The sequence below is a fragment of the Ylistrum balloti genome, unplaced genomic scaffold, assembly GCF_031769215.1.
Source record: "Ylistrum balloti isolate Yb309-2 unplaced genomic scaffold, AGI_CSIRO_Ybal_v1 Utg371092, whole genome shotgun sequence".
Taxonomy (NCBI): domain Eukaryota; kingdom Metazoa; phylum Mollusca; class Bivalvia; order Pectinida; family Pectinidae; genus Ylistrum; species Ylistrum balloti.
Window position 1 is genome coordinate 147,525 of NW_026782602.1, and position 11,287 is coordinate 158,811.

Here is an 11,287-nt window from a genome sequence, read left to right on the forward strand (position 1 = left end):
CCCCAGCAATCTGCTGTAGATGCTCGTCCTAACTGTTTCGAGACATGCTTAGAAAACACCGCACCGCATCCATCAGTGTCCGATTAAACCTTTCTACCTGCCTATTGGACGAGGGTCGATAAGGTGTTGTCCGAGATTTATGTATTTGAAGAGCCTGACAGAGAGCTTCAAACAACTTGCTCTCAAAGTTGCGCCAATGGTCCGAGAAAAGATGAAGAGGACATCCGAACTTTGAGAAAAAAATCATTGACCACAGCCCTTGCAGTCACTTCTGCCTTCTGGGATGGGAGAGGAACACATTCTACCCACTTGGTAAACTGATCTACAATCATCAGACAGTGTTAATTTCCACTTGGCGTCTTGGGTAGTGGACCCAAAAATCCAACATTGACCCGCTCCATAGGAACTCCTGCATGATACTCGGTCATCGCCACCTTGCCGTAACACTTGTTCTTCTTATTCTTGTTGTACAAGTCGCAAGACAAAGCATAGGATTCAATATCTCGTGAAAGACCAGCCGAAAAGAACTTTTCCTTCACTTTAGCCTTTGCCCTGGCCACACCTTAATGGGCTGCAGATGGAATGTCATGATGCAGTTGAATTGCTTTTTCCTGTAAACCAGCTGGTACCACCAAGTTCAAATCACTAGTTTCCAGTTTCTTCTTGAACTGAACTCCATCTATCAGTACAAACAGTTCTTTGTTCACCCAATAATACTTGGTTTCTGGGAAGGCCATGAATAATTTATTCTCCTGTGGCTCAGTATCAAGTATCATTCTTCAAGAACGCCAAAATTAATTTAGATGTCTGATCCTTTCTTTGTTCCTCTTCCAGTTCCTTTAAACTGAATCCCCAGCAAGACGGTATGTTGGTTGTGCTGGAGCCTAGCTCTTCCAAGCAGGTAGTACTTAAACTGCCTTGTGAAGCGCACTATACTTAACAGTTCCTTTCTGGCTGTACAATATTTCTTTTGTTCAGGCGTCAAAGAGAAACTGCTGTAGGCTATGACTTTCTCCATGCCGTCTTGCACTTGGCTCAGCACTCCCCCAAAAGCCAAATCTTCAACTGAGGGAAGACAAAATGTGTTCTTGACAGTAACATCATTCAATGCTCGATAGTCGACACACCATCTAACTAAACCATCCCTTTTCCTTATCAGTACTGGGGCTGATGTCCATTCTGATACTGAATCATCCCTGTCTCCACTATTTTCTTTAAATGAGCCTCTTCTTTACCCATTTATCTATTGTGTGTTGTAATGCCGTAACATTGCCCAAGTCAAACTCGTCTTTAGCAAACACATCCTGATACTGACAAAGGAGAGCCTATAACTGTTCAGTTTGCTCACCGTTGAGCTGTTGTGACGACTCCTCCAACAATGCCTTTAGATCAGTTGGTATTTCTGTTAAAGTAGGCTCTGTTGTTTGGTCAGCTACCTCACATTATATCTCGAAATTGTCACTGGTATCCACATGCTCAAGATTCAGATGCAGGCAGACCTATTGTTTTGGAAAATTATTGCGAAGAAATTTAAGTCAAAACAGAGTTCAAAATTAAATTCCAGAAACGAATGGGTATGCGGTAATACGTAGCTGCATCTGAAGTCCACATTGGACTTCCGATATTAATTATAATAATAATAATAATAGAGTTTATTTAAAGAGGATAGTACATGTTTAGCCAAAGGCTAATCTACCACATGGTCCTCAAGTTAGTAAAATATTACATTCGTTAGTAAAACATGATATCACAACCAGATACTAAAATACATAAAAAAATTATTACACTAACAATACGCTTGTAAAGATAGTACAAAACTATCATTAGACTTGTAGAAACAGTACAACACTAACAATATTTCTTGTAGAGCCAATACAACACTAACATTAGGTTTGTTAAGACAGTACAACACTAACATTAGATTAGCACAAACAGTTCAACACTAACATTAGACTTGTACAGACAGTACAACACTAACATTAAGCTTGCACAAACAGTTCAACACTAAAATTAGGCTTGTACAGACAGTACATTAAGCTTATACAGACAGTTCAACACTAACATTAGGCTTGTACAGACAGTACATTAAGCTTGAACAGACAGTACTACACTAACAATACGCTTGTACAGACAGTACATTAAGCTTGAACAGACAGTACTACACTAACAATACGCTTGTACAGACAGTACAACACTAACATTAAGCTTGTACAGACAGTACATTAGGCTTGTGCAGACGGTACAACACTAACAATACGCTTGTACAGACAGTAGAACACTAACAATAGTCTTGTATAGACAGTACAACACTAACATTAGGCTTGTACAGACAGTACAACACTAACATTAGACTTGTACAGACAGTACAACACTATCATTAGACTTGTACAGACAGTACAACACTAACATTAGGTTTGTTAAGACAGTACAACACAAACATTCCATTTGTGCAGATAGAACAACACTAACATTAGACTTGTACAGACAGTACATTAGGCTTGTAAAGACAGTACTACACTAACAATACGCTTGTAAAGATATCACAACAGTAACGTTAGACTTGTACAGACAGTACAACACTATCATTAGGCTTGTACAGACAGCACAACACTAACATTAGGCTTGTTGAGACAGTACAACACTAACATTACATTTGTGCAGATAGTACAACACTAACATTAGACTTGTACAGACAGTACAACACTAACATTAGGCTTGTACAGACAGTACATTAGGCTTGTACAGAGAGTACAACACTATCATTAGACTTGTACAGAGAGCACAACACTAACAATAGGCTTGTAAAGATAGTTCAACACTAACATTAGGCTTGTACAGACAGTACAACACTAACAATAGGCTTGCACAAACAGTGCAACACTAACATTAGACTTGTACAGACAGTACATTAGGCTTGTACAACACTACAAATAGACTTGTACACACAGAACAACACTAACATTAGGCTTGTACAGACAGTTAAACGCTATCATTATGTTTGTACAGACAGTACATTTGGCTTGTACAGACAGTTAAACACTATCATTATGTTTGTACACACAGAACAACACTAACATTAAACTTGTACAGACATTACGACGCCGACATTAGACTTGTACAGACAGTGCATTAGTCTTGTATAGACAGTACTACACTAACAATAGCCTTGTAAAGATAGTACAGTACTAACATTAGTCCTATACAGGCAGTACAACACTAACATTAGACTTGTACAGACAGTACATTAGGCTAGTACAGACAGTACAAAAATAGCATTAGTCTTCTACAGACAGTACATTATTCTTGTGCAGACAGTACAACACTACCATTACGCTTGTACAAACAGTACAGCACTATCACTAGACTTGTACAGACAGTACAACACTAACAATAGGCTTGTACAGACAGTACAACACTACAATTAGGCTTGTTGAGAGACTACAACACTAACATTACATTTGTGCAGATAGTACAACACTAACATTAGTCTTGTACATACAGTACAACACTAACCATAGGCTTATACAGATAGTACAACACTAACATTAGGCTTGTACAGACAGTACAACACTAACAATAGGCTTGTACAGACAGTACAACACTACAATTAGGCTTGTTGAGAGACTACAACACTAACATTACATTTGTGCAGATAGTACAACACTAACATTAGTCTTGTACATACAGTACAACACTAACCATAGGCTTATACAGATAGTACAACACTAACATTAGGCTTGTACAGACAGTACAACACTAACATTAGGCTTGTACATACAGTATAACACTAACATTGGACTTGTACAGACATTAAAACGCTAAAATTAGACTTGTACAGACAGTACAACACTACCATTAGTCTTGTACAGACAGTACAATAGGCTTGTATAAACAGTACAACACTAACATTAGGCCTATACAGACAGTACAACACTAACATTAGACTTGTACAGACAGTACAACACTAACATTAGGCTTGTACAGACAGTATAACACTAACATTAGTCTTGTACAGACAGTACATTAGGCTTGTATAGACAGTACAACACTAACATTAGACCTGTACATACAGCACAATACTACCATAAGGCTTGTACAGACAGTACAATAATGGCATTAGGGTTGTTAAGACAGTACAACACTAACATTACATTTGTGCAGATAGTACAACACTAACATTGGACTTGGACAGACAGTACAACACTAACATTATAATTGTACAGACTGTACAACACTAACATTACATTTGTGCAGACAGTACAACACTAATTACGTACAATATTAGTTTTTAGAAAGAATAGCAATAACATTGTGTTTATATAGATCGTAAAATACTAAAGCACAGGGAACATATTGACATTGCAAAAATAGCGATTTGGTATAGTAAACCACTTTCTAGGCAGTATAACATTAAATCATACATAGAGTGCAAAATACTAGCACCGGGCATATAAATATAAATATAAATACTTGCAGACAGTAGAACATTAGACTTGTACAAAAAGTACATTAGCCTTGTACAGATAGTACAACACTAACGTTAGGCTTGTACAGACAGTACAACACTAACATTAGGCTTGTACAGACAGTACATTAGGCTTGTACAACGCTACAAATAGACTTGTAAAGACAGTACAACACTAACATTAGACTTGTACAGACAGTACAACACTAACATTACGCTTGTACAGACATTACAACACTAACATTAGACTTGTACAGACATTACAACACTAATATAGGATTGTGCAGACAGTACAGCACTTACATTAGGCTTGTACAGACAGTACAACACTAACATTAGGCTTTTACAGACAGTACATTACTCTTGTACAGACGGTACAACACTAACATTAGGCTTGTACAGACAGTACAACACTATCATTAGACTTGTACAGACAGTACATTAGGCTTGTACAGACAGTACAACACTATCATTAGACTTGTACAGACAGTACAACATTAACTGTTACAGAAAATACTGCTTGTCCCACCTCCCGCCCCTTCAGTTCTAGTTTTGTCATGATTGAAACAACATTCATGTGATAATACTCTTTATCCTTCATTAAGCAGTTCTTTCTACAGCTTCATAAGTTTAACAAAGTTGTATAAATGAAAAAAATATCTTGGTATATATTGCGGTTGATGTCAATCTGATTAAATTCCAGATCCCCAAGCCGGTGTTTTCTCTCTCTCTCTCTCTCTCTCTCTCTCTCTCTCTCTCTCTCTCTCTCTCTCTCTCTCTCTCTCTCTCTCTCTCTCTCTCTCTCTCTCTCTCTCTCTCTCTCTCTCTCTCTCTCTCTCTCTCTCTCTCTCTCTCTCTCTCTCTCTCTCTCTCTCTCTCTCTCTCTCTCTCTCTCTCTCTTGTTACCTTCCTTTCATGGCACATCGAAATTTCGAAAAATAAAATCATCAAAAATACATCTACACGATAAGACATTGTTCTGTGTCAACAAAAATCTTTTGTTGGTTGTTTGATGTTTTAATTTAAATATTCAACTACTTTTAGTAAAATATGGAACGATATGAATATTATCACCAGAGTAGTTCGTTCATACTTCCTGTCATTTTAAAATTCTATCGGGCGCCGAGTGCTACGAGTTCACATCGGTTTTTGAATTTTTTACATTTACTTTTGGATTTCTGTCTACAGCTGGTTTATTTTGCTTCATTCCCGGAAAAGGTGAGTTGGTTTATCGCTCAATGTCTGTATTTGCACCGTTATAATTTTACTTTTGTTTTTTTGTTGACTTTTTTGCTGTTTAAAAAAAACATGATGGAAACAGATTACACGAGGTTACACAACTCGTGGCTGCAATTAAATCCTTCCGAAATTAGTTAGCTTTGGCTACAATTCTAGTCAGTAGCTGACTTTTAGCACATTCTTCTTTAAATCTTTAAATGAATAAATTTTCTTTCCCATTGCAATACTTTTGAACATTAAATGCAATACTAGAATAAAGTAAAGAACAACAAATGTTACATTAGTATTAAGATATATTGCATTGATCCTTTCAGAAAGCACACAAAGGTGTACAGACCGCAGAGACGCTGACGTGGAAGCAGTGATCGGGTACACATTAAAACATGCGCCCGACAGGAGAGGTGGAGGAGGAAGACACCAGTAAACAATGTTATCGACATTTATTTACATTAATCTCTGTACCAACAATCAATATTATTGCAAACCTATTTTCAGTCATAAAGTTTCATAGAAAACTTCCTCTTTTATTATCTCTTCTTATTTGTAATTAATAATTTGATGTCCTTCCTGTAACATATTGTGACGTTTATGTATTGGGAAAAACATTGTCAACTTTTCATAGGAAATGTGGTATTCAAATCTTAATTCTAAGAAGGGTTACTGGTAGTATAATGAAATATAGATTCATTTTGTTAGGGGCTCACTCTAACAGAGAATAAAAAATGAATATTTTGTGTTTCATACATTATATAATTTGTGCATTTGGAATGTTTCATGGTTGCTTTTTTTATGTATGTATTTACAGATAAGGCTTTCAATATTTGTCAGGTTTTTTTTCCAACTCTTGTTTATTGTAAAATCTTGAAAAGAAAATTACTATTTTGTTTCTATTGTGCATGTTTTAAAATAATGACTTCGATAGAAAATTTACACACGAGAGTTCATATATACAAAAGCTTGTTTTTATTGTCTTTAAGAAGAGTTTTGTTATATTTAAACAATGAAGATCATGTCATGAATAATTTCTTTTGCCGCTCTTGTCATTTTGGTAAATTTGTTGATTATTGTCATGATACATATATAATTTTTTGTGCAGTTATGCTATAAATAAAATTTGTAAGAGGAACTATATTTTGGTTTATTTTATTGATATTACTTTTTAATTCTTCAAAGCGTCAGCAATGTAACGCATCTGAAGTCAGATTCTGACCAATTCTGACTAATAAATGACGAATATGTGACGTAAAATACTGACATAATATAGATGTCAGACATTTACGTCAATATTACTTTCATTTCTGACTATTATTTGACGTAATCCTGACGTCAGGATTAAGTCCAGATCCGACGTAAATTTGACGTAAAATGCCTGCTGGGACTGGAAGTAGCCATGGTAACATGGAGACTAACAAAATTGATGGAGGTCCATTCTAATCACGAAACCGATTCTGGATATGACTTACGAACTTACCCTGCCACGTGTCATGTGATATTGACAGAACATGCAAGTTTCCTGTTACGTTGAATTTCAATGTTCAGTGGATGCACCAAAACTTCATGTACACGTTGTGAAGTAATTCAAATAGACTGTGACGTCGTATCCCAATGTTAGTGGACGGACAATTGGAAATATTCGGTTTGTTTCTGTGACCATCTTGAACTAGAACTTGACGTATGTATTGTGAACGAATTACGAATTCAAATAGTACATTTTATTTATGTCACCATCTGTTTTACAGAAATGAAATAGTTTTGTATATGCCTTTATATCAACTTATGACATTTTCATTCACCGATTCTGCCTTTCAACGTATCAGTTGCCTTTTTCTCACTCTGATTTTGAAATATCTGCATTCCTAAATTGATATTATATTATAGGGATTGTTCTCAATGTCAATAGATCGTTATCAGGAATAGAAACAAATTACATACCTTACACATTCATGTTGAAAGGCGAAGATAATCCTCGGTGCATAGGATGTAAGTAGCCATTCACTGTGAAAATGGACTGCATTGACTTTCTGTCTACTCGAGAAAATTTTTGCCGTAACGTTACAAGTCTAAAGACCCTTTTTGAAACTGTTGAGACTTGTAAAAGAAAAAAAGTTATCTGAAGAATGTTGGTCTGTATTATAGACTATGACTTACCATTTTAATCTTTTGTGATAATGTACCCATTTAAGTTTTTATCATTTGTCCTTTACTTTTGGTTTGTTTGATGTTGTTTCCTTTTCCGGATCGCTGTTTGTTTTACCGGTTGATGACTCTAATGACCTTTTATGTGTTGACGGGTCGTTAAGAATGTTATAATAATAATGATAATAATAATAATAGAAACAAATTAAGACACTAAATATTTCCGGTACACACCGATATTCTAGTTCACATTGATATACTAATTGGAATTCGTCCCAACTTGATTCTGATCATAATAATATACGTGACTAGAGAAAAATCCATTAAAGATGTCAGAGTTATACCTTTATACTGCACTTTGCACAAAGCAGACAGACGAACAGACGGGCGGATGCGCTATATACATCATCCGAATCTCCTTTCGCGGACCTAGCCAGCCTTTATGTGTCACTTCAGAGTTAAATAAAGAATTAAAGATAAAGTAAAAATACAAACGTTTTATTTCAAAATTTAAAAAAATATGCGAACAACAGACGATAGATTAAATATTTATAATAGATAACAAATAGACACTTTCACACACAATCAACACTTCCACACAAAATCAACACTTACACATGCACAGAAATAATACAATTTGTTAAGATAATACCCAACATCAGCCATCTGGACAGTATATAGGTAAACGGATACATTACTTGCGATAGAATAAAAAAATAAACAAATAAACAATATATAATAGCCCACGTGATATTGCAGAACAAAGACATTAAAGCAACAAAAGAACAGACCGACAAACAGACAGATATGCAAGACGATTGAAAAAAGCAAACGTTTTGACTGTCAAATAGATAAGATTACATTTCTGAATGTCAACAAGCACAAAGAAGTTTTCACAGGATCCAACGACAAAAAAAAAAAAAAAAAAAAACCCAAAAAAACATGGACTTAAAGACAGGCCTAGTGACATGCATTGGGCATTTTCCACACCTTTAATGAATTGGCCACACTCACGTTCTCTATCAATAGATTTGGATCAAGGTAGTCTCGACTTTTTTCTCGAAACTACCTCATCATCATCATCATCATCATCATCATCATTAAAATCCATCTTTCTTTTGACTTTGAAGAATATTAGAATAGATGAGGAGAGAAATGTGTTACACAGAAAACTATGCAAACAAAAACCAGAAACAACTGGACGGATAGAAAATGTAAAGCAAATCGCTAACTTCCAGGGACTCAAGAAAGAAGACACTAAGGATATGTTATCACGTGACACCTAAAGAAATATAGAAATATATACCTGAACGTGACCGTTGTAAGTGTCACTGGATATGTTTAGGTCAGGTACCATGGTATCCACTGCGGTATCCGTATCACATGGTATATGTGATATAGTAGCGTCCGTTCGAAGATCTATATCTGGTATGTCAATGTCAGTATCGTCAATAGTAGAGATAGAAACAAAGTAATCATTCAGAATATTGGCTTTACCTTCAACTGTCATTTCAAGATTTCCAAAATTGTTAATAAAGAGAGGTATGGTATTTTTTGTGTCAGACGTTTTTTTAAAAGACTGCGGACAATTTTCCAAAAGTTTCTGACGTTCGAATCAGAATAACGATCTAAAATACCATTTATGTCCGCATAGAATTTTTATATGGTACGTTTCTTTAAACTATTTACATGATTACGTTGTTTCCGGTAATTAGTCAGATTGCCCGGTGTACGGCTAGTGTTTTTTTTTTTCAATAACCTGCTTCTTTTCCTAATCTCACGTCGTAATTCCGAATTGAACCATGGCTTGTCGTTAGGTCGGACAGTGACAGGTTTTGTCTGTATGCACTCCTCGACAATGCCTAAGTATCTATCAGTTAAACATTCACCAATATCGTCCGGAGAATGCGACGTCGAAAACAAATCTAACCAGTCAGTACCATAAAGTCTGCCATTAAAAATTTTACGTTCATATGTCCTTCTTAATCAGTCTCAACAGCCAAATCAACCGTCGTCGCTTTATGGTCAGAAAGACCGTTATCTATGTCAATTACTTCAGAAAAATTAGAAATGCACATGTCGGAAATAAACTCAAATAAACTCGCCTATTAGGATTTGTTGTAAATAACTCAAATTACATCCGACAAATCTGGTATATTGCTGGGCAAAAAGAAAAAATACATAAAATTGGTTGGAAGTGGTCAGGGGTCTATTGATTTTAATGAATTTATAGCGAGCGCTTTATGGTATTGTGTGTGTGTGTGATAATTCAACTCCCAACAACCTGCCCATACGATCAACTTTAAACGGAAGTGTGGCAGGAACTTCATTACCCACAATACACTTGCCGCAGCACGCAATGAGAACTGCCGACTCATTGAATGGTTTAAAAATTATTTTGACCAACAAAATATCGTTTTAAGCTCTTATGTAGAAATGAAATCATACTAAAAGTCTTAAATAATTCAGATGAATTTAACAAACATATACTTTAATGGTTTGAAACGTATATAACAAATATCTTGTTGAAAAATTGCAATTTTAACCATTCAAGATTGGAGCTCGATTGTGCTCCGATGTACCTGATTTCCGGTTTAATGTTCGGGACCTTTCGTCACTTTCCGTGTTTCTCGTTCACGGAAAGTGACGTAAGGTCCGGATTTGAAGAAAAACTCGCCCATCTCCTAACTATATTAATTCTGCAAGATGAGGATGTTCTTTCGATAACTAATTATGATCATGTATTTGAATGTTTAGAAAATTTTCAGCAAACACTTATAAGGCACAATTATAAAATAACTATAAGTGGTGTTTTTTTTTTTGTTTTTTGTTTTTTTTGTTTTTTTTTGGGGGGGGGGGGGAGGTTATCCAGAATAATGCAGTTTGTTTGTGTAATATATTGTGGCTTTCATAAGAAATTTATTTAAACATATATATTTATATTGATTTTCTTAATTACAATGTATAACAGAATAGTCTCAACAGGGTTTATAACTTTACCCTCTTTTTGCTACCAGGACAAGTTCAAATTGCTTAAAAACCAAAGGTTCTGAAGCATTTTATAATTTGTTAATGAACAGAACGAAAACTCTCAACAGCAAAGAGAAGAGAAAAGAAAACGGCGGGAGAGAAAATTGTGATTTTAATAATGAAAACTTGTTAAATATATAAGCACCACCTTTACAAATCCGACTAAAACTGTATATTGTCTTTCACCAAATTTTGACAAAATCCTTTCTTTTTTTAAAGCAAAGATGATAGAAAGTCCTCTCTGCAATATCTGTAACTCTGAAAGGGAAACTCTTATGCATTTATTTTGAAGATGAAGATCTTTTTTATCAATTGTTATAGTCTAGATATGTTGTCAGTGACTTTTTTAATACATTTATTGTTACCATTGAAACCGATGACCCTCATCAAAATTTCAGTTTTTCTGGGCCAATACTC